The following is a 25,397-nucleotide window of genomic DNA, read 5'->3' on the forward strand; positions in this document are numbered from 1 at the left end:
CATGTTTTGTAGTTTAGGTAATAGGACTGATTTAGGAACTTTTGTTTATGATGTTTTCAGCTTCTGACAGATGTGTCAAGATATAAGCACTTCCTAAGTTGAGGCGTCTCCTCACATTAGTTTGTGAAGGAATGGAAGCCTGTCATTAATAGAGTCTAGATAAGGAAGTTTAATGCCTTCAAGGAAACCATGCTTCTCTGTGTGAAACATACACTGACTCATTTTAATTCTAGAGGCTAATTTTGCTTTTATCCTGATCCCCACATATTGCTATGACGCACCTCAATAAGTACATAAAAGTGGATGATTGACAGTTACTTACTCATGCCTAAAAAGCTTGAGCAACTGTATTTTCTTTAATTATGTAAGAACTTAAAAAATCTTTAAAACTTTTAGACTGTTTTTAAGACTGGCAAATCAATTCTGTTTGGTAAATTTATGAACACTGGACACCCTTGCTCTTGCTTTTTTTTTTTTTTTCTTTTCTATCCTTGACTACTTCCTTGCTCTTCATCTGTCATTCTGTGTGGATCAATCCATGACCTGTCATGGGTATGACAGCATCCTGGTGCGTATAGGCTTTGGAACAAAATATATCAGGGCACCAAACCTTTTAATACAACCTTCACTTTCTATAACTTCATTTGGCTCCATAAAAATGTTGAGAATAACCCTATGTTTTGTCCTGGCTCTGTTTCTAATTTGACATAAAAGACTTCTCCTTAAGTGGCTATAAAACCAAGGCATATTACCAACACAAAACATTTTTAGGGGCACAGGAAGTTTTGAAAATGACCTTTGGTCCTGGTTGCCTTAGCCAAATCCTCAGGAATCAATTTAATCACAGAAGGGATGTTTACAAGAGGATCTGCAGTGTACATGCCTGTGCGCATGCCGTGCAGGTTGTTTTTCTAGGTTAGAGCTGAAAAAGAGGTCAAGCACGGTGAGGCTGTTCCTGTTGTTTTGTATTTACCCTGGATCCTTGCAAAATCTTTTCCAAAGGATCAGCAAGATTCCTAGACAGAGAAGGTTCTGAGTCGCCTGTATATGTTTTTAAAAATGAGACTATTAAGAAACTTTTGCTTGAGGAATTTTATATACGTGAATTAAACCAAGGCTTGTGTAGCAGCCTGCTACAGCTTTAACTGATCAAGGTGAGGGCATTTCAAGGGTAGAGTTGCCGGGCAGATTTTCAACATGGCACCAAGAATAATCTGATATGCTATAGAGTACTGTGATTGAGATGCAAAACAAATAGAATGATTAAAATCCTGAGTCGATGATGATACGTGACTTGAAAAGACCACAGGGTCTATAGAACACTTCATCACATTATAAGAAATGTGGCTCTTGGGCAACTTTGAGTAATAAATACACAGATCTCTACTTAAAGGAGATAAACAGTTTCGTTGGAGATGGGTGACAAATATCACCATAAAGTTACTTGTGTCTACACAGCACTAAAGAGCTATCAAACCCTCTATCAAACTTGGAAAAAGCTTTGATTTTTTTTTTTTTTTTTCGATCTGAGACATGCAGTCAGCTTTTCCATAGCGAGAGCATGTTTGAAATTGGAAATCACTTTCAGTGCATGGAAAATACATGTGAGCATCGCTTGTACCTACGTGAACTTGCCAAAGAGTCTGAGAAAACTGTAGAGCCATGTTTCTACATGTGAGAAACTCTAGGGGGGAAAGGGACACCAATGAGTTGTGTTACTACACAGAAAATACACATAGAGAGTCAGTAACTCTCTCCATGTAGCCCACTGCACTGTATATGCGATGAGCCTTGCTAGGTCTGATGCTTTTCAGTGTTTTGAGCCTATGTATTTTAAGTCCCTTCCCTGCCCACCCCACCCTCTGTGTGGTGAAATGGGTGCACTCATGTGTGTATGTGTGCATCGACACTGGAAAAGTCCATCCAGTGTGCTCGGCGGCCACGCCCACCCCTACCCCGGCCCGCCTTATTGCTTTCCGCCTTAGTCCCATTACTCAGATTCTCTCGCTTGAACCTAGACTTTGCCTTTTGGCTAGACTAGCTTGCCAGTGAGTGCCAGGGTCTACATGTCTCAGCCCTTTCATTGTTGGGATTATAGCTGCATTGGGTTTTGGGGTTCTGGGTCTTCATGTTAGCTTAGCAATCACTCTTAGCCCCCAAGCCTTATCTCTTAGCTCTTCAGCTTCTCTCTACATAGGTTTTGTTGTGAACCGTGCGTAGTTTCGTGAGCTTTAAGGGCAACAAAGGTATGTTATAGCGGAGATGCGGGTGGGAGGGGGTGACTGACTGTAAGCAGAGCACTGAGTGCACATGTCTGTTGTGCAGGCACCGTACCGAGTACTAACCTGCAAGGGCTTAGAGCGGGAGAGATGATGCGTCCAGTGTACTAAAGATGTCTTTATTACAGTCGCTAGGTAGCAAGATCCTCTCTCGTGTTACTTTGTCCCCATTTATGACTTGTTGTCTGATTGCTTCCTTCCTAATCCTCCTAGCTTCTTTTACCTAGTATGAACCTAACCAGTTGGCAATGTCTCACACTCTGTGATGGGTTTTCCAAAGACCAAAATGTACTTTTTTTTTTTTTTCTTGCCTTTTCAAAGAGAGCCACACAGGAAGGAAAACAAGAAATTCAACTTTTAAGCTGGGCTATTCACGGCCTTTGCTAAGTCCTGGCAGAATTTCACGGTTTTTCATTACGATTCATCTCACTGATTTCCTGACAAAATGAACTGGCCTTTTCATTGAGGCCATCAGGAAGTGAAGTTGGGTCACCGAGTCATTGAATTTTGCTATCTGATGAGTGAAAAACGGACTGCTTTTCAGTATGCGTTTTGGAACCTCTGTGTACTCTTTCACTAAGTTTCATTTTTGTGAAATTTGAGTCAAAGAGAAGGAGATGGTTGTTAGAGCAATGTATGTCTTTTTGTTCTTGGAGCCCGGAAAGGAGATGGATGGCCTCAAGAATTACAACTGCAGGGCTCACAGCACCATTTGTCACTTTCCACAGGACCCAGTCACTTCACCTGCTCAAGCAATGCCGTGCTTCGCTTCTCAGAGTGCACACATGCTCAGCTGGCTGACGTAACACACTCCTCCCAACCCCAGTCCATGGAGAGGTCAACTCAGATCAGAGAAACACCAGGTCATTCAAACCTATTCCAAATTACCTGCTAGAGCAAAATAATGTCCACATCTGACTTCTAAAATTACTTCATGGATAAACAATATAATTACCCTTTTGTTTTTAATTTAGTTAAAATGTACTATTAAAAGAATCTGTGTTTATAGTTAGTAAAACATACAGGATATTTATTTGTTTAGGATAAAACTAAACAATCTTTGAAGATAATTAAAATCTATACAACATAGTGAACTTTTTGAATGCCTATTCATTTTATTTTATTTTATTTTTTAATTTTATAGAAGAAGGAAAAATGACAGCGTGATGGGGTTAGTATTTGGCATTTGACATGATGCTCGAATTTTGTTAACAGGAGTAAACAATCCATCAGTTTGGCATTTGGTTTAGAGTTCTAAATATTCAGATATTGGATTACATGTAAATAATTTTAAAAAAAATCATCATTAACTTACAAACCATGCTTCTAAGTGCATTGAACACACTTGTTTTGCAGAGATTTTAATATTTTATTGTGACTGAAAACTACGTACATCATTTCTCGTATCATTTCTTCAGTCTACATTTTATACAAGTACACCTGTGTGTGTTTGTGAAAGAGACAGGAGGGAGGGAGGGAGAGAGAGAGAGAGAGAGAGAGAGAGAGAGAGAGAGAGAGAGAGAGAGAGAGAGAATGAGAACATTTTTTTGTGGACTTAGCTGCCTGGTTTTGAAGTACATACAGACACACACACACACACACACACACACACACACACACACACACACACACACACACACACACACACACACACACCAGGGTCCTGGAAAACATAAATGCAATACAAACTTCTAGAATGGTTGCATGTAGCACTTTAAAATTTGGCTTATTTATTTGTGCTTTATGTAAATCAAAGCATGTAATTCAAGTGCACAATGTGTTGCTTCCTAAACTGGACTGCATATAAGAGAGCGAAACAACTGGCCACTAGAAATAGAGAAACAAAATCCATCAGTTTGTTGGGGGCAATAAAAGGGGAAAAAAAGGAAACTATCTTAAAATAGCACAAAGCAAATCTCCATCCAAATGCAAGAATTCTGAGTTTGTGAAATTTCAGAGAAAATTCCGTGTCTAGAGGTCTGTGGTTTTTACAGTGAGGCGGTGATGACCTGCAGAGATTACAATGAGAATAGAAGATATTTCACGCCATCTATAATACTATATATCTATTCTCCTGAAGACAGAACAACTGACACATCCGTATGTGAACAATTCCAAATACGTTTTAAAATTGCAGGGCTCCCACTGAGGGAGTGGCTCAGTGGGCAAAATGTTTGCTGTGCAAACACAAAAACCTGAGTGCGAATCCCCTGCATTTATATAAAAAAACATCTTTACGTGGTCATATATATCTATAACTCCAACAATGGTTTCTGTGGGGTGGGCAAAGACATACCAATCCTTGGTATTGTCTGGATTCAAAAGGGTAAGCTCTAGGTTCAGTGGAAGACTGTGTCTTAAAATATAAGACAGAGAACGATTGAAAAAGACACACAGAGTGGCTTCTGCAGGTACAGGGACTAGATATGCTCATTCTGTTTCCCCTGCACATACACAAGCATGGAACACACACACACACACACACACACACACACACACACACAGACACACACCTTTACTAAGCTCACATTCTACATTAGGCACTATCCTAATTGGTGAGTGTGTGGGGATACAGTCCTTGTTCTAACCTACGTAGTTTCATTTCATTATAACGTGGACAAAAGAAATAATAAGTTATTTGTAGCTAACAGAGGTTATCCAAGTGTTAGACTTTACATTTTGAAAACTACAGATGGGCAGACATAAAGTGTCTTGCCAGAGGCACACCTCCACTGGCTCCTCTTCTAATGCCTGCTCTGACCATGCTCTCTCTTTATTTCTTCACTGCTACTGAGTACTGCTGTGGCATTTTCCTCTCTTGAAGAAATAAAAGATCTTTAGAATAGTTTTCCCCCACATATTTGCGTTAGAAATCCATAATTATTTTTGACTCCTTATTCCTTTCACACAGCTAAATAATGTAAAAACTTTTATTCCATTTGCTTCTGTCAACTTCTTCTTCTTTTAACCTCTCTGACTTCAGCATTCTTACTAACTTGTTCCTTCTAACTCCCCTCTCATACTGTCAGCTTAATCTGCTTCCCATTTCAGGAAAAGCCTCCTTTGGTTTCAGGCCGCTGCCACATCTCTTAGTCCCTCGTGTCGTCTATAACATACTGCAAGAGACTTCATCCTAGACCAATCACTATGCCTGAAAACCGCATCAACTTGCCTAAAAACCTTCCATTCATACATTGTACGGGATACCATCTCAAGAGAACAGCAACTGCCCGACTTTACAAATATTATTTGTTGAATTGTTTTACATTGTCTTGCAAAAGCAAAGAACGGCACTGATCTTTGAACTACCAGATTCAGGGTTGATTCTTTTCCTCTTACTCCTGAATCTTATTATTAGCGTCTCGGAGGACTGAACACAAAGTGAAATGTCCAGAGCTGTCAGATAATGAGATGCAAAAAGATGGAATAAAAGGTGGGGGTAGGGGAGGGGGCTGAAAGAAAATGAGCAAGGCTTTCAAGGAGAGAAGTGATGTTTGAGTGGGGTGACTTATTGTAGGAGTCCAGCTGGTGGTTCTTGTTACCATGGGGGACATTTTGGTCTGTGATCCAATGGCCTAGCTGGGTGAGTTTTGTCTTCACAAAAGGAAAAAAAAAAATTCCATTTGCATAAGCCCAGGCATCTCATTGCAGCTGTACTCCCCTTGGAGATTCAGAAGCTCTCATGTTCTCCCTCGTCCAAATGCAAACAGAGGCTGGGTCGGGTTCTCATCAGCGCAGGAGAAGTGAAAGGGCACGTGACTCTGCTAGACAAAACAAGACGACTTACAGACTCACTGGAAATGTCTAGGTTTTGAAAAGTACCTGATGTGGAAAAAAATTGAGAGAGACAGGAATGGAAAATTCCTTTGCTGGCTTCCTGCTCTCCTTCCTGCTAAAGCAAGATTAGTTACCAGCTGTCAAAAGAAATATCATTTTTTGATTCTTATTTTGGGGAAAGGAAAGCATTAGAAAAAAAAATTCTTGGAAGGGAGTGAGGCAACAAGGTCTTGCCTTTTTTACAGTTCATTCTTGGAGTTTGAAACAGCAACAGAAGGTTCTAAACTAGGAAGAAAAGAGGAGATGGTACAGGTAATTTTCTTTCTCTTGACGGTTTCCTAGTGAATAGAACAATGTGTCCATGGGGTCAGGGACATAGGACTTGGAATATTGAGGTAGTGATCAAAAGTCATCTTCACAGAGATGAGGACAGGGCAAATACGTACATATTTATTGTGAATATGACTGCTGAATGCCCAGGTCTAAATAGGGCATTCCATAGCACCACCTTTGAGGTCCAGAAAACGTCACAGAAGAGGACACAGGAAGATTCGAAGAGGTACAGATGGAGAGGGAGAGAGGACTGCCATGAAACTGTCTTCTGGATGCGGCCATTCCAGTCACAAATGACAGATGGAGCCACCTGTAAAGAGAGAGAGGGGGGGAGGGGGACAAAGAAAGGGGTAGTGTGGGGAACTATGGCCATAGTACCTTGTATGCATAAAAACGGAAAATAGAAAAAAATAAATTTAATAAAAAAGAAAGAAATCAGGTCATCTTAGTCAGATTGTCCATAATAAGTGCATATATAATTTCAACATCCAGGAGAGATTTAAAATGGTGATATTTTCATTTTAATCCCCTGGAAAAGGTAACTTGTATTACATTGTGTTTATTATGCTTTCAGTGTACAATACTCTGTAAAGCATTACTAGTGCCTGAATACTTGGTCCCTCGCTAACGACACTGTCTGGTCATCGTGGAACCTTGAGGAGAGTGGACCTTCTTAAATGACTTAGGCCACAGGTTGAGGGACTTTAAGGATGGTTTCTCAGCCATGAGTCCATTGGGCTTCCTTATTTATTTATTTATTTATTTATTTATTTATTTAATGGCTCACCCAGGTATTGGGAAGCAAGCAGTCCCAGCCACATGCTTCCACCAGCACTGACACTGATACTGCCGTGCTTTCCTTTGAACTGGGAGCCAGAATAAGTTATTTTGTCAGGTGTTTGGTCACAGTGATAAGAAAAGAAGCAAATGCGGCATAATTCAACCTCGTAGACATCTCCTAAAAGGTAGATGTGCCATGACCCTGACTCGGTCATTGCTGAAGTACTGTGGTTTGTCCCATGGAAAGTACTGACATCATAGGTTGCTCTTTGAGGAAGAAAACATGGATATTTTGTTCCTTTTTCATCTGTCCCTTACTAGCTTTGTTTTAGAGGGCTTAGGGGCACAGTGAAATGCCGACCTGTGCAAAGGAGGCAGAATGAGAAATTTCATGAGCTGAGATGATGATTGCAGAGACAGCCTGGTACGGCGTAGTCACTGTGATGCCAGGTAGACATCTGTGCAGTGGGAGGGGCTGAGGCTTGAGAAAGACATGTTAGTTGATATTTATGATGGACAAGTAAGGACTTGAAATACATTTTGAGGGACAGCTAGTCTGGTTCCCGTTGCTGTGACATTTATATGATATAAATCTGTTTGGAGGGAGAAAAATGGTTTGGCCTCAGGTTCCAGAGGAGCCAGTGGATGGGATATCAGTATCTTTATAGTGTAGGAGTTGTCAAGTGGAGGACAGTATGATGGGGGTCTCAGGGGAGCAAAGCTGCTCACCTCTGGGTGGTCAGGGAGCAAAGACTAAGAGTGACACTGTGGGTGTCCCATCACTCCCAGTGACGCAAGAATCCCTGCCTCGAAGATCCCACTGTGGATAAATACACAGTGGGAACATGAGACTTTTGACAGACATTTGAAAACCTCACCCATCACGACAGGCCGCTGTGATACAGAAAGTCAGGGCATTTGCATTCAACCGCAGGAGGAAATTAGTTCACTGTAGAAATACAGCTTTGCCTTTAGAGAACCAGCAAATTGTGTGGTTTAGCGACATTGAAGACTCATAAACATTTTCTTTTGTAAAGGATATTTTAGGTGTTGAGATCCACCGTCTCCATGAGTCCTGGCAAGCCCCTAAATCATGACACTATGGCATAAACTTTATTGATCATTTGAAAATGAATGAGCTTGGTTGAGATTTGAATTTTATATCACTTTCACATACCACCGAATGTTTTTATTTTTTTCTTTATGGCCATTTCAAAATGTAAGAACTGCCTGGTTACAGGACATGGCTGCTTCAGTCTCCATATTCCCCATTTCTAGGAGTCTTAGGTAGGGTCACCCTCATAGATTCCTGGGAGTTTCCATTGTCCTAGGTTTCTAGCGCCTCCCAGAGATGCTCCCTTACAAGGCAGTTGTTTCTCCTAGTACTTTCTCTGGTCTTCCCTTCACCTCATCCCTCCTGCTCCCATCCGCACCCCCTCTCCCACCTAGTCCCCTTCTTTATCCACCCTCTATGCCTAATACATTTCCTCTTCTCTTTGAGATTCAGTGGAGCGATTAGGACACCAACCCAGCCACAAAACCTTAGACCCACAATTTCTCCTGCCTACAAGGTGTGCAGGGATAAAAAAAAAAAAATGGAACAGAATTTGAGGGAAGAGCAAACCAATGACTGGCCCAGCTTGAGACCCACACCAAGGGAGGGAGCCCAGCCCTGACACTATTAATGATATTCTGCTATACTGACAGACAGGAGCCTAGGATAACTGTCAAGCAGAGAGGCTTCACGCAGCAACTGATGGAAACTGATCCAAAGACCCGCAGCCAAACATTAAGTAGAGCTTGGGGAATCCTATGGAAGAGGAAGAGGAAAGATTGAAGGAGCCAGAGGAGTCAAGGACACCACAAGAAAACCTATGGTATTGACTATCCTGGACCCATAAGGCCTCATAGAGACTGGAGTGCCAACCAGAAAGCATGCACAGGACTGATCTTGGCACTCTGCACATTTGTACAGCTGTACAGCTGGATCTTCATATGGGACCAACAGTGGGAGCAGGGGCTGTCTCTGAGGATATTGCCTCCCTTGGAATCGCTTTCTGCTAACTGGGCTGCCTTGTCCAGCCTCAATGCTGCAACCCGATATGTCAAGGTTAGTTGACATCCATAGGAGGGCTCCCCTTTTCCAAGGAGAAAGGCGGAGGGTGGGGGTGGATAGAGGGGAGAGCTAAGAGGGAGGGACTTGAAGAAGAAGAGGGAGGGGAAGCTTTGATTGAGATGTAAAGTAAGTAAATAGCTTAATAAAAAATGTAAGAAACACTCTTAGCTCACCACCACTAACAACATTGGAGTGGGCCATTGCTAGTATCAGGGCTGGAGGAACAATATTAGAGTTCTGTATTGTAAAATCTCTCTCTTCCCCCCCCCTTCCCTCCTTCCCCCTTCCTTCCTCCTCCCCCCTCTCTGTCTCCCTCCCTCTCTCCCTTCTCTCCCTCTCTTTCTGTCTCTCTGTCTCTTTCTCCCTCTCCCCCTCTCTCTGTCTCTCTCTTTCTGTGTCTGTATCTGTCTCTGTCTCTCTCTTGCCCTCCTTCCCTCCCTTCCCTTCTCTCTGTCTCCCTCCGTCCCTCCCTCCTTCTCTTCCCCTCCCTTCCTCTCTCTCTTTCTGTCTCTCTGTCTCACTCTTTCTCTCCCTCCCTCTCTCTCTGTGTCTCTCTCTCAGTGTGTGTGTCTGTGTGTCTATGTGTGTGTGTGCACTGCACCTGAGAAACAACATCCAAGCTTACGCTCCGACATTCACACGCTTGTCCACACAGATGTATTTATGCCGCAAGCACATGCATATATAAGGGCGTATACATGCACACAAGCTCAAAGTTTAAGGCAGGATATAAAGGAAACCCAACTTTCAATCAGTGTAAGGGACAACACCCACAGGACAGTGTAGTCAGATGGATGTCATAGACACCACAACGAAAGCTGTTGCGTCAAGCAGTGCAGAAATGGAAGTCCACGGGAACTTCGTCTGGCTTTCAGATTTCTTTGCAGTGAAGGAAGGCAAGCTTTGGGCCCACTGTTGGCTGGACATTGATGAGAAGCTTGGAAGAGTCTTTTGGAAGGTTGAGATTCTTCTAAGGTACTGTGCTTCTGTTTGCCCAGCACGTGTTTACATTAGAGAGTCAGGACCTCAAGTTAGCCAACAGTTGGGCACAGTGTTTATCTACCTGAGGGAGGCAGCTTTGCTGCAGCTGTTGTGCACTGCCACAATCTAACCTGCCCCCCCTCCCGCCTTTTTGCAAATGAGGAAACTGAGATTCTGAAATAAAAAAAAAAGTGAAGCTTCAGAAATCTCTCACAACTGCTGAGAACATCCGCGTTCAAGTCCAAACTTATTTCCCCAAGTGTCAGAGCCTTTGGAAATAGAATTCAAAGCCAAACTGGCTGAAAACAGCAACCAGGGTCAGAAACTAGAAAAAAAAATCCCCTAAACTTGGAGTGTGCACCACGCTATAGGGACCCTTTTCCCCCTTAGCCTATCTTTGTTCTTTGGAATAAAATAACACAAATTCCTAGCTAGAAAAATACCCCATTGACCTTTCCTGAAAACAGCTCTCTTGGGGGCAGGGATAGAAAGCCTGGGAGTGATTTCTTTAGTTCCCCATGGCTGGCTTTTGCATTCCTCTGGCATTTTAACCCACCTGTTCCCTTTTGAGGCAATGTTCTGTCTTCTAGTGAGCCGCACCGACTACATGGGTCCTTAAGTGCTTTACTTAATGCTCTAGGACACACTTGCAGGTACAGTAACTGACTATCAGGAAGTGTGCTCACGACCTGCACTACAGCCTGGGCTTCATTTACCCATCTCATGGTTAGAGTGTGACTCTCCAGATCTTGCAAAGGAGCAGTCCCCAGCCCCAATCCGTTGTCTTCCACCTTACGAGGGCTGGCCTACTGTGTTACCCAGAATGACTTATCTTTAACTGCATGTAGACAAATGAATGTTTGGGTGTCTCTAGTGGCCTCCTCTCTCTCTCACTGCTTTTTGGCATGCAGTCCCAGCCCTCACCTGCTAAGCTATAGACAAATAGTTCTTCTGAAAAGGACTTCATTGTATGGCACTTTTCAAAGTCATAAGACAGTCAGGAATGCTTTCTGTAGGTTTCTCAATAGGCCTGTTTGTAAATATCAGAGTCATTTACTGGCATGATCGAACATACTTCTGGCTCAAGAGCTCTTCCTCCTCCTCCTCTGTATCCCTGACTGAAGAAAAGCTTGTCAGGGTATACTTGAACGACCTTCAGAGGCACAGAACCAGTGAGGTCATTGCTGTCTCAGCTGACCGGTTATCGCCTGCTTCATAAGATGCCAGGGGCTGCTGATGTAGATTCCAGGGTGGAACCAGGAGAGCAAACCAGTGTCAATGGTTAACCTGGGCTCTTGATATCTGAGGCTTTTCTTCCCTTTATTATTAACTAAGAAACATTCTTAACCATTGCAAGCTGAGAGCGACCAGCTCATACCTCTCTATGGAAGAGTGTGAATGAAGGTAAGCATTACTTCATATTTTGTTATTATATAATCTTTTGCTATATTGACGCTTTGCAGTTGATCTTTCTGCGGTGTGTGTATGTGGGGGTGGATCTTCAAGGCTCCAATACCATCAGTACAAATGCCCATGTTGAATTAGAGACAATTAAATGACTTGATATTAGTGTGTCTTATTCCTGAGTCTTTGGAGGCTCTGGGTAAAAGCAGTTTCACATCGGCATTTGTAGTGTCTGCCAGACAGAGATCATCCATCATTATATAGGTGGATATTTTAAAGTCACTTATCCTATTGATTCCACCTGGGGCATTTTAGTATTTCTTTCAAAATCAGATTATTGGAACCTAAATGAGTATATGTACATTTATCAGTGTGTATGCATCAAAGCTATGCATTTTATATTCTCCCAAAAGCTTTTTTAAAAACTCATTTTTTTTTTCTTATAAACATATAATGATGCAAGAGGAAAGAAAACATCTATTTCTCTAGACTTGTCTTAACATGAATTTGATACCAGGAAATTGTTCCGCCATTCCTCCAAAGCAGTGGTTCTCAAGCTGTGGGTTCTGATCCCTTTGGGTGGGGGAACATATATCAGGTATCCTTCAATCAGATATTTATATTATGATTCATAGCAATAGCAAAATTACATTTATGAAGTAACAACCAAATGATTTTTATGGTTGGTTAGGGTCACCATAAAGTAAGAAACTATATTAAAAGGATCACTGCATTAGGAATGTCGTGTTGAGCCTATTTACTTATTTATTTTGTCTATGAGAATCTTAGAAACTTTATTTTTTTTTAATTCATTCAGGAAATTATGAACTTACTGTCTACCCTCTAGCTTCCAGGAGTTCAGACATACAAAATTGAGTTGCTGTCTGTAGGCGCATGTGGTCAACGAGAGCTTTTCTCTAGACTAAATGACATTTGCTGAGTGGCTTATATCCCTGTGGAGTTGTATGTCCAGGAGAGTGGGAAGAGAAGAGAAGGGCTGCAGTATGACTTTTTCACATTACCCCTCACCACTCAGTGAGAGCCAAGGCTTTAAAAAGAAAATAATATATGCGTGTTCCCTTGCTGGTTACTATGAAAAATGGAAACCAAGCACTCCCCGTGTACAATTTTAGCCAAAGAAATAAAAACAAAGAATAACATGAGGTATTTGAATTACAGCTGATTTGTAGAACACATGTAAGGATGTTCTGAAATTAAGCCAAAAAGGAGGGCTAAAAATGAACCAGGCTCAGAGTTCAGTTCAAATTAGGAGTGAGCAGTGGCGGAGTTAGGAGGCTGGAGAGAATCTGGAGAGACTAGGGGAGGGAAGAGGGTGGGGGAGAGAGACAGTCAGAGACAGAGAGACAGAGAGAAAGACAAGACAGAGACAGAGATAGACAGAAACAAACTGAAAAGAGACAAAGAGTCACAGAGAGAGAGACACAGAAAGAGAAAAGAGACAAAGAGCAAACTTGGAAAGTATTGACGGATAGCATCTGATATACATTTAATTTTAGAACAGAGGTGCTGTGATAAATACAAGGCTCCAGTCTCATATGAAGTTCTGGGTGTGGTGGCACAAGCTTGTAATCTTAGCAGTCAGGAGGTAGAGGCAAGCAGAGCTCTGTGAGTTCAAAGCCAGCCTGGTCTATGTAGCCAGTTCCAGGCAATCCAGGACTACATAGAGAGACCCTGTTTCAAAAAGGCAAGCAAATAAACAAGCAAACAAAGCCAAATCAGAACAAAACTTTGACATTTGAAAGCCTAGAATAAGAATGGAAAGGAAACTCCATGTGCTATTTTGATGCATTATTTTAAATTAAGTTTGTTTTGTCTGCATGGGAACTTTGCCTGAATAAATAAAATATATAGATATAAATATATTAAATGTCTGCACACCACGTGTATATTCGGTACCTACTGGTTTTAGAGATGTCGGATCCCCTGGAACTAAAGCTGTTAGCCACCTTGAGGGTATTGGTAACCAAATCTGGTTCCTTTGTAGGAGCAAAAATTGCTCTTAACTGATGAACTATTGTCTTTCCAGCACCATTGACATATTCTTTTAATTAGTGTTTGACTTAGGGGGAGAAGATTTTAAGGACGCTGAGGGGAAAAACATTTCTTGCACAATACATCTATGTGTTAATTGTGAAGACTTCAATTTGAGTTCAGAAATCATTAGGATTTGGCAAAATGATAGCTTTGAAAAAAATAAGGAAAGGTGCGAAAGGTCATCTAGAGCAAATATTTGATAGCCAAATAGTCTGTGTAATTTCTTGGTTGAGGTTGTAAAACCTACCACTTGAACACTGTTGAACTTTTGTCAAACATGAAGTTTCCACTTGAGTGCCCAGTGGTGATTCCTAGTAGTATAAAAAGTGGCCACAAACCTAGCTTTAAAACTTTGGTGAAAATTTTGGTTACTTCATTCTCCATATGGACGACAAATATGTCCAGGGAAAGGTGGGGATGAAACACTTGGGTGATTACGGTATTCTGGTTGCTGAAGGGCTCTCCCCATAGTCTTTTATGTAAAGGACCTGTTCTGCTAGATTCATCCTATGCACGAAGCTCGGGTTTTTTCTTCACAGGATGTGTCTTGGAACAGTCACATAACCTCTCTAAGAAGCAAACTCAGTCTTGTCTGAATTTTGACATGCATACGATATGCTCCCTCACCCCTCCCAGGACCCACCTTTTCTGATTCAGCGACCCCAGGAGAGCATGGGTTGACCAAGGAGAACAAGGAAGTTTTCCACCAATATAACTGACATTGGTTGCTGTGTTCTGATGTGGCTGTAAATTCACTGGACCACAAACACCATCTCTTTCTCCCTTTCTCCAAGCTTATCAGTGACTTTTATTCCACAAGTATAGTTTCAAAAAAACCAATCCAGTGCCTACCACTTAGGAAGCTTTATCACTTCAGGACTAAAGCCTAAAGTTTCAAGACTCCTCCATAATTCTTTCTTTGCATTGCTGTCACACATTTATTTTTAATTCCTAATGATATTCTACAATCTCTTACTGATGAACATAACTTTTTAAACAATATAGTAAATTATATATTTTGCCCACTAGTACAATTTTGTAAATAAAAATGAATATAATGAATAGAATTTGAGCTTATTTGCTCAATTTCCTGCCACATCCTTTAAGGAGAGTAATACCTCTGTTAGGCTTTTGAAGAAAGAAACTCCAAAGTTCTTGAATTTTTAAACATCTTCCATAGTCTTGAGTTCTTGTCCAGTGTAAAGCTTAACATTGACACAATGAGTTATGTAGTCATTTGCCTGATTTGGTTGGTACTGCACTTAACAGTACAATTTTCCTTCCATCAACTTATTTGCTCATTGGTTTTCTGAGAAAACTCAACAGGCTCAAAATCTGAGGGTTCAATGGGATATCATCTATTAAAATTAAGCCATTGTCTTGAGCAATGCATGATTAGGACAAAAGAAATATTTATCATAGAATAATAATTCCATGAATCCAAAAAATACTTATTATTTACCTATTCTGTGATAGACATAGGTTAAATATAACAATATGTTAAGAAATAGAAAATGACAGGAGATCCCTGCCTGCTTAATCTCCCATTTTAGTAGAGCTTGTGAGAGTGTGTCTGTGAGTAAAGTGTTTGTTAAATTATTAGTACATTGAATGGTGGTAAGCAGTATGGGAGAAAACAGACTAAGTGGGGGATCATATGGAAAGGACAGAGGACTGAGAGTACTGTGTTCCTCCTCTAGTGATGCATAGCAAATGATTTCAAAGTGCACTGATAAAGAGGAGCAAATATTTTCCATCTTGTCGTATTTGTGGGTCAGCGGGTTAGCTTCTGCAGGTCTCCTGCGGCATACTCAATGTTCCTCATGTGCTGCACTCAAGATGTCTACAGGAGCATTTATTTCACTTGAGATAATCTTTATTTCACAATTCACCATCTGGAAACTAGTAGGCCTCTTCATGTGCAAGGGGAGGGTAGATTGCCTCTCCTCTCTCCTCTTATACTAGAATATGCCTTCGGTTTCTTACCAAGTAGGCTTCCTTGTAAACTGCCTCACAACACAGATACGGGGTTCAATTATAGCAATCAAGTGAAAAGTTAGCATAGGAGCTGGAGTCCTTTTTCCAAGTAATCATGAAAGTGACAACCCCTAATTTTGACCATATTCTATTCATGAAAAATGTGTCACACGGCACTGGATAGATGTCTTGGTGGTTAATAGCATTTGTTGCTTTAGCAGAAGACCTGGGTTCAATTCGTAGGCCCCATATCATTGCTCACAAGCATCTGATACTGTGCCAAGGGACCTGACATCCTCTTCTTACCTGTGAATTGGAACCAAGTACACACTTGCTGTACACATACAACCATGCAGAAAAAAAAAACATTTAGACAAAAACAAACAAATTTAAAATACATTAAAACAAGTTGCTTAATACAGGTCACACTGAAGGGTAAGTTATTAAATAGAACCATGAATGATGGGAGGTGGGAATAACACTTTCAAGGCTTCTTAATACATGTTGGAATTTGTAAATTCCACTAAGAATGTAATTCACTAAAACAGTGATATCTGAGTGAAGACCCAAGGTGGTAAGAAGTCATCAATGTAGATTCCTTCTAGAAGAACATTCCTGGTCTGTGGAAAATTTCGGAGGCAGCAGAATCAACATTATGGTCAAGGAACAGGAAAGAAGTGAATAGGGCAAAAGCCGAGTTGGAAGAGGGTACCATGAACCAGATGAGTCAGCATAAGTTTTCAAGATGGTAGGTGGAAAGATAGTGAAGTGCTCGTGGGTGATAAGTAAATGATGTGGGTGAGCAAAGTGCAGAAGTAAGAACATGCAGAATTAGCATAGGCATTACAAGAGCTGAAGACACAACTCTTCTAGCTTACCCAGTACCATAAGCCAATGACATCCTAGAGCCAAGACCATGCTGAAGTTAGATGGCGCAGTCACCACAAAGAGACTAGTATGGACACACATCTAATCAGCACAGAAGCCACGAACTCTCTGGCTTGTCTCAGATGCTGGCCACACAAGGTAATGCCAAGGGACGCTAAAGAATTGGAGATGTTCTTCCAATGCCCTCCTGCTGGAAGGCACACTGTGTTGTCATGGGGTGATGCCTCACCAACCAGCACATCTATCAGCTTTGGCACCTCCAAATCATCTCTGTTGGAAACCATACTAACACTTTCTTTCAAGAGATCCTTTTGGGATTTCTATCAAAGTTAAAAATAAACTAGTAGGTGTTTGGGGCTGGAGTTCTTAATACCAAGTCCAGCTTTTGGGAAGAGATGGTTTACACTTTGAAATGCATTGCATGGAATCTCCCCCACCGAGGAGAGTTCCATTGTGCTTTCAGAGCTGGCCATTTTCTGTAGACTCCTCTCATCATCATTCTTCAGATCCTGTGTTCCTCATCCGTGCTCTGCGTCCGTTTAGCTCTTCTCAACGAATGGGAATATGGCTGCATTCCATGTAACTGCTTTTAAGTGAAGGGAAAAGATGAAATCATTTTTTTCCTTTACTTGTTCCAGGGTTCCACTATTCCAAAATCAAGAATTCTATATGAAACATACCTAGCACTGAGTAGACGCATTCATTAGTAAATACAGCTTCTCCAAGTACCTTCGTTCCACATAAGGAGTCATAAAAATAAGTCTGAAACTATCCATAGGTGCAGAGGGATAGTGTGAGAAAAGACAATCCTCGGCAGGGAGAAATGCCCTCAAATTAGATTTCCCAGAAGTTCACAGCGAGATAACTTTAACCTTAGCATTGTGTAGAAGTATGACCTTAATTCCAAATTTTCAATTTTCACTAAGTCCTATTTCAAATTATAACCATATTCCCATTAAATCAGTTCTCAGTGAGTCCTGTTTTTCTAACATTGGAATGGGGCAAGGAAAGGCTAATTTGTCAATAGTTCAGGGCAGACCATGTTCAAGCACTGTGGTAACACATCTAACTACACTTCCGGCAGGAAAACAAGGATCCGTGGCTTTCTATGTTGTCCAGAGTATGTCTTTGATACTCAGAACACTTTGAAATGCCAAGAGATTCTTCTCTGAACTCAGATTGTCTATCCTCAGAGGATCACTCCTGACAATCCATATGAGATAGCGTGTATAGAAAGACGAGGAAAAGGGGAAAAGGAGGAAGAGAAGAGAAGGAGAAGAGATGAAGAAAGGATTCGCAACTGCAATTTGAGACGGTACAAGAATATTACAGATTATTAGCCCAACATTTGTTTGGGTCAGAACTGATCCTGCTTTCAGGAGGGTGCAAGGAGAAAGTGGTGGGTAATTGGCACAAATGACCTAAGACTTATAAGTTACTCATTTTTAAATTTAGGCTTTCCGGGAATAGCAGATTGTTTCATTTCCTCATGACTGAAATTTTATTAGTAATGATATTGAGGGAAAGATAAGATTGCACGATTTGTTCTGTGGTTTTACATGATTAAGAACTCTACAGTGCAACAAATGGGAGCATAGTAAATGGCACGGGCAGGACACAGACCCAACAAAAATCAGACAGAATCAATGTGCCCTGTACCTTATGCTCCTGAAAATGAACACCAGTGAGTCTTGGGACAATATCCCATGATTTGAGGTGCTGGAGACGAGAGTGTTTGCAGCTTCTCCTGCACAGATGTGTCAGCCTGCGCTTGTTGATTGTAAATGTAAACAGTGGACACTGCTTCTTGAAGTATGCATACAATTTGGCTGCCATCTACTAGGTCAGCTTGTGCAAAGGAGCAGGAACACAGAAGAAGCACAGCTAGCAAGGCTAGGAGTAGCACAGCATTCTTCTATCACAGTGTCTCGCACGTCTGAGTATATATAAAACCAATGCCTGTTTAATGTATGGAGTGCTACCTTGATAACTGCTATACAGTGAGTGGTGTTTGTGTGGATCTGGTTATTTATACATCAAAGTAGCAGTGTTTGGGTAACCATTTCGCTACTCTGTAGGCAAATTGCTGTTTTCCTGGTTGAGCAAATGCCACTACAGTGACTCACTGTTGGGTAATGGGTGGGGGCAGTGGGGGTTAAGATTACACTTTCAGTTTCCTAGCCTTTGGTGAAGTCAAACGTTTGTGAATGAAGACATGTCCAGAAAGAAGTACAATGCCTGGGATGTTAGGAAGCCTTATAGAAGCTGTCATTTTTGTGCTACAACTTGAGAGAAGAGTCATCTGCCTGACTGTGCAGAGCCTGCCCAGTTTGGGAAATGTGAACCACCCGTGGTTGGAGTGCAGGTCTTTGGTGTGAGGACAGAGCAGAGTGGAAAGAGTGTGATGTACTAATAGTTACAGAATCAGGTTGGCTTTCTGCATGTGGGTAGACATGTAGACACTAGAACCTCAGGCTGCGTGAAAGCAGTTGGAAGGACCAATGGATGCCAAGGGGAAGAAGGCAAGGGATGAAGATCAATGGTGATCTGCTGATGCCATCAAGGCACCATTAAGTCTCCATTGTTCCCTCATGGCTTTAAAGACTCCAACTTGATAGTGAAGATGCTCAGCAGGAGGGGCAGAAGCCACAGCAGTTGAGGAGGGCTGGCAGGATCCATTAACACGCTCTAAGAGTGTGCTTCTGGGAAGCTGTTGCAACCTGCATAATTGCCACAGCCATATGCTATGGAGACTGCTTGATGCAGGGAGAATGAAGTTATTGCTTCTCTTCTGCCCTGCATATGAGAGGAAGTACATTTCCTATAGCCTGGGCTAACCGGGAACCTAACTGTCAAGTGTGCAGGAAAAGGAATTGTAAGCCTCTAGTACCAAAGTTTGCATACAACCAAATTCAGAATAAACAACAACAAAACAACAACAACAACAACAAACAATGCATAGTTTCTGCCACCATGTAGTTGACTGGACGGTAACAGTGTCATCCTGATCTTGACTATACGTGAGATCAATGCAAGCTAACAAGACTTGAAGCCATTACATTTCTAGGAAGTTTTCAGAGAGCCACCTTGGCTATCTGCTCCTAAATTATTGCCATTTTCAAAGGTGAAATACTGGGGAATGAGTCCATCCTAGATAATGTAATGAGCTTGGATTCGGTAAGATTGCCTTGTCTCTCTCTTGTCATATCAGGTGGTGGATTCGTGGGGTTGAATAGCTAGCAAGCGAGCAACTTCATTAACCCCGACACTTTGTATTACATAAGTGTGCCCACTTTATAAAGCCACCATTTACTTTCCCACCACGTGTATATACGTTGTATCTACTTTAAGCAATGAAAGCAATAAAGGTATATTGAAAACATTATCAAAAAGAAGAAAACATTATCAAAATTCATTAATAATTGAAACACGAGGACAGGAGGTAGGAAATGTACTCACAAAATACAATGTCAAATTCACATGAAGCAAACGGGTTGCTATTATGCAATCTACAGATGGTCTTTCGTTTTTTCTGTCTTACTTTATTCAATTGAGCCTGACCAACCTTTTTATTTAACCTTTACTCCAGTTTCTTCCATGACAATGTTATCTAGTAAAGAAGATTGTGTGTATTTCAACATTCTGTATTTCCTGATATTATAAAGATAGTGTCCAACTAAGTGAAGTAACTTACTCAAAATTTTATTTCTGTATCCCAATTGTTCTGCCACTGCCTCATGAAAAGGCCATATTTCTGAACCTTTTATTAACAATAATAGACTGTGTGGAGATGGTACAAAACCATCACCTACAAACAACAAAGGAACAGCCATCGGCTCATAGCAGAAGTCATATTTTGAAATTAGCATTTATTATATATTTAACTCATGAAAGATTCTGTGCACTATTATAAGTGCTTTGAAATACAGATTCTTCAATCCGGAAGACAGACTTTATTATATAAGAGGAATACACAGGGAAGACAGCAGGTCTTCCAAATGTCACACATGTAATACACTAAGTGATATAGCTGAGATTAAACCAGACACTCTTTCTCTATAGTATGTATGTTTAGTCACTAGGCTACACACTCTCTAGAAGCTTATTTTCTATGAGTTTGTATCTGTGTGATTTGTTGGGGATGTCAAAAGCACGTGTACATAACTTTAAGTGTTATCTTGGGAGATGCTTGGGCACTGAGTTGATGAAACACAGTAGGATGCTTTACTTCATTCCCTCTAGAGGCTTCAGAGTTCTAGTTTTCACTCACATTGGTTCCTCTGTGACCCTGTGACAAAACATATTGCAGAACAGATAAGAAGAAGAAGAAGAAGAAGAAGAAGAAGAAGAAGAAGGAGAAGGAGGAGGAGGAGGAGGAGGAGGAGGAGGAGGAGGAGGAGGAGGAGAAGAAATAATCATTAGTTTGGCCCATGACTTCAGGGTGCCAATAAATTTCTGGAAGAGCCATTCATTGTGTGGTGGTGGGTCATGTAGTGGAGGCTGCTCACAGAAATGTGGATGGGAAAACAGCACATGTCAGGAACTGGTACCAGACTAAGCTGTCACAGTCAAAGACCCACACCCACTGGCCTGCTTCTACCAGCTGGGGCTCTACAACCTCCCAAATTAATGCCACCATCTGGGAAATGGTTGGTCAAACATTACCCAGCCAGGGACAATTCATTTCCAAAGCATAGCACATACCAAACTTAAATAGCTCCTACCACATCAGGGCATTTAAATAAAAACAAAACAAGCAGATCAGAAATAGAGCAGACATTTGTATTTTATTGAATAGGTCCAACTTCTGATGTGCCAGAACAGGGCTTGTCCCTACGATCAAAAGCTAATGACCCCAAACAAAGCTTTGGTAACACAAATCAATAAGAATTTTGACTCATTGAGCAAATATACTATCCAATCAAAAGGAAGTAATATTTCATTGATGAAGAACACTGTTCCTTGTGTTCTTAATGATGAGTGCCAATCTGATGCACTGAATATCAAATATTGAACTGTAACACTGTTTGAGGATAAAGAAGCGAGAAGAAAAGCATAAAATATTTAAAAACACAAGAGCTGAAGAGCATAAAAGCATATGAAGATTCAGGAATATTTGCTAAGTTGCTTAGTTTAGTATGAAAAGTTCCTCCCTAAAATACAACTCAGTGTGAACGGCACATGAATATTACTTTATAGCTGCTGATTTCTGGGTCTTTGCCATAAGATTTTCTTGAGAAAGGAAAGGCAAATGTTACTTTTTCTCTTAATGTGACAATTAGTTAATGGAGATTAACAGGGGTATGCAGTCACCTGTTAACATTTTGTATGCTGCTGAATGCAAGAATCCTGTATTATCCATGAAGTCATATTGATTTTTTTTTTCAATGAAATTCAGACAAAAGCCTACAAAATAAAAAGCAGTTTTGGTGAAATATTTTCAGATTGGCAGGAAACTATAGCACCTAGGAAAGCAAGTGGCACAGAGGAGCCTGAACCGTTGCTAAAGCAGTTACTCTCAGGGGACCAACTCAGGGGGAAAAAGGAGGATGTTTATACTTTTCAATTGAAAACAAGTATTATTGGAAGAGGCACCGTGTTGTCCTCCCTGAAAACCATTAGTTCAGGCATTTTAAGATGACACAACCTCTGTCTGAGGTTCAAATAAACTTCTTTGTCATTTCCTTTAACGTCATCTCAGCTTTTAAACTAAAGATCAGTCTCTTTACTGGCGCAGTTTTATTCTTTTTATTTATTTTTTTTTTTTGGTCCATCTTTAGTTCTTTGCTGTTTTGATTCCTACCGAAAATAACAAGCAGCATTTGCGGTGGCATGTTGGAGCTTTGGCAGTTCTTTCACAGTGATTGGCACATTAAAAAAATGAACACTATGACATTTTCATACATGTATGTAATCTGTTTAGCATAGTCCCCTCTTGCCTCTTCTGAGCCTCTACTTGTCTCCTTCTTGTGTTCATGTCTCTTCACGTGCGTAATCCAATTAAGTTATTTAATTTCACTATGGCCCCTTACAGGAACATGAGTGGGGGGTTGCTTACAGGAGCATAAACAAGTTAGCAGTAGCTATGTGACTTCTTCAGTGTCTCTCATGCCCAGAAACCATTATCTGTCTCTAGATCCTAAGGTAGGCCTGTCATCTAGTAAGCCCTGTCTTCGCTAGCAACTGGGAACTTGACACGTTTCATAGCAAAACATCTCTTAGTATTAGAATTCTTACTATAGTGCCAGAAACACCAACGGTCAAATTAATTAAGTGATGTGATGGTATATCACAGACCCAGGAGCCCAAATTATAGTATCCACTAGTATTGCATTTACCATCTGAACACAATCGTGCCTTTTCCCTTTGTTAACTAACTTCCTTCCTTCCTTCCTTTCTTTTTTCAACACAGACACTTGGGTGTGGGGAGAGGCAGGAGCAAGAGGTGCCCCTCTTCTTCGTCGCCTTTACCTCGTGTACTATTTATGTGATTCTAACTTCTGCACCTCATACTTTCTGTTCTGTAGGCTGATTTCAGTCTCATAGTTTGAATTTGAACTCAACCTGCAGTTTAGAAAGTAAAATATGACTTACTAAACTAAAAGCCCTCGTTTTACAAAAGACTACCAGTGCAACTCAAAAATTCTTATCAGTCTGATCTTTTTTTTTTCCTTACATAAAACATATTTATTAATATTTGACAAAAACATGTAAACATGCATGTTATGAAATATTCAAGTCATTTATAGAAAAAATAATGAAATTAATGAGACATATTTGTAGAGTTCTATTTTAGAAGAGTTCTACTAGAAACTAATGTCCATATATTCGAAGGACACGAAAATGCATGCACTTAATTATGTAGTGCAACTTAATTCTTTGATTCAGGACTATGATTTTGACAGTGGAAATAAGGAAGCAGCGAAGTATGTTCCAGGAAATTCAGTCTGAAAAACAGGAAATCTTGCTCTTCAAATATGCTTTTCAGCTCCTGCACTACAGTGTTTATACAGGAAGGTGAGTGGGAACGGAAAGACCCCTGAGGAAATCCTATAGGATCAACTTAACAAAGCTTTGGTTTTAAAGTATTGTAATGATCCATACATACTCAGTTCAAATACTGGCTTCTTGTATTCTTCAGAGTTAATACCATCTTGGGAAAATGACTCTACAGATGTTGTCTATATTTTTCAATGTTTTTTTTATTAATTTATTCATATTACATCTCGATTGTTAGCCCTTCCTCTGTTTCCTCCCATTCTTCCCTCCCTCCCACTTCCCCCCTTCTCCCCTCCCCTATGTCTGTGATTGAGGGAGACCTCCTCCCCCTATATATGCTCTCAGAATATCAGGTCTCTTCTTGGTAACTTGCTATCCTTTCTCTGAGTGCTACCAGGTCTCCCCATCCAGGGGACGTGGTCAGAAAAGGGGCACCAGAGTTCGTGTCAGTCTGATCTTACAGGCAAACAGGTGCATTTTCATGTGGTCTCAGAATGCTGTTTAGAGTCAGGCAGACAGGACTGTGATCTATGCTCCTTGCTCATGAACAGCAAAGTCAAATTTAGCAGTTCTCAGTGTGAGGGAGTATTAGCCTCCTGTGGGAACTTGTAAGAAATGCAGATTCTTAAGCCCTGACCTGGTATTTCACAACTTGGGGGACAGAGGTCAGCACATGTGTCTAACAACCCCCTACAGGACTATGGCACACACTGGTTTGGAAAACAGGTGTGGGACAACGTGTTCTGCAGAGCCTGGGCCGTCTTTGGTAATTGGATCGATGGCAACCATGCCACAGAGCTCTCAGGAGGATGGGGGTGTGGTTAGGAAGCCAAACACAGAGCCAGCATGCTAGAAATGAAAACATTCCCAGGGCACTCAAATTCCTTGCAAGGATTTATTCTAATGAATGACTTAAAATTGGCCTCTATAGAGGAGGAGAGCAAGATGGTCATCTGGTCACCTTTCTTGGATACAGCAGTATTTCTTAACTTGGAACTAATTAACTGGGCTACCTATGGGCACTCAGGCTGTATTCAAAGTGGTCGGTGGCTGGTATGGAAAAGGAGGCAATGAAACTCACTGATCTGTGCTTTCCTTTCCTTTCCCTTTTATTTTTTTTTTTCAACACAATTACTTTGGGGGGAGGAGCACATGAGCAAGAGTTGCTTTTTTTTTTTTTTATCACCTTTATCTCATGTACTGTTTACGTGATTCTAGCATTTGTATTCAATACTTTTTGCTCAATAGGCTGATTTTAGGCTCACAATTTGAATTACCCGCAATTTACAAACCAAAATATGACTTAACAAACTAAAAGTCCCCGTAATAATCTCAAAAATTACTATCATAAAAGGTATTTTAATTTTGCTTCCCCCAAACATGTGGGCATTTTTATCTTTTTTCATTCTTCAAGCAGTTACTGTACTTATCTACAACCCTCACATGTCAAGCAGCAATAGTATTAATTTTGTTGGCATTTTGAGGGGGCATAATAGAGCAATTCAGTAGAATAAGTAACATTGCTAGATGGGAATTCAGAAGCACACACACACACACACACACACACACACACACACACACACAAATAAAACAAGCCAATTCATGCTTCTGATTCATCATCCCTCCTTCTTTCCTTCCTTCCTTTTACTTTCCTTCTTTCTGACTCATCTTCCTGGATCTACAAAGGCATAGAATGGTTGTTAAATGCCAACCGAGCATCAGATTGTGCTATTCGTTAAGAACCATGTTATGTCATCTATATGTCCCTTTTAGTGGGAGACATTCCATAACATAAGCTGGAGGGGGTA

Source organism: Acomys russatus, chromosome 16, assembly GCF_903995435.1.
Source record: "Acomys russatus chromosome 16, mAcoRus1.1, whole genome shotgun sequence".
Classification (NCBI taxonomy): Eukaryota; Metazoa; Chordata; class Mammalia; order Rodentia; family Muridae; genus Acomys; species Acomys russatus.